Here is a 317-nt window from a genome sequence, read left to right on the forward strand (position 1 = left end):
TGTGTGTGTGTGTGTGTGTGTGTGTGTGTGTATATAACCAACTCTGCTCCAGTTTTGGTGGGCGGTGTCCTGGACATCAGAATTAAAACGCAGCTGTGTGAGACCAGCCAGTGAGAGCACCATCGTCACAGCCCAGCCGCTGCCAGGAACCGTGCGGGGAGGTGTCTGGGACCCCTCGCCCAGGTCCCACCCCGCCTGAGCCCCCTCTTCTGGAGACCGCCCTTCGTGCCCTGCCTGTAACTTCCTTATTTCACTCACCGTGTTTGCTCTAAGATCCTTGGGTTGGGGTGTACATCTTACTCTGTGATACACGGTTG

Source organism: Leopardus geoffroyi, chromosome B4 (genome assembly GCF_018350155.1).
Source record: "Leopardus geoffroyi isolate Oge1 chromosome B4, O.geoffroyi_Oge1_pat1.0, whole genome shotgun sequence".
Lineage (NCBI taxonomy): Eukaryota > Metazoa > Chordata > Mammalia > Carnivora > Felidae > Leopardus > Leopardus geoffroyi.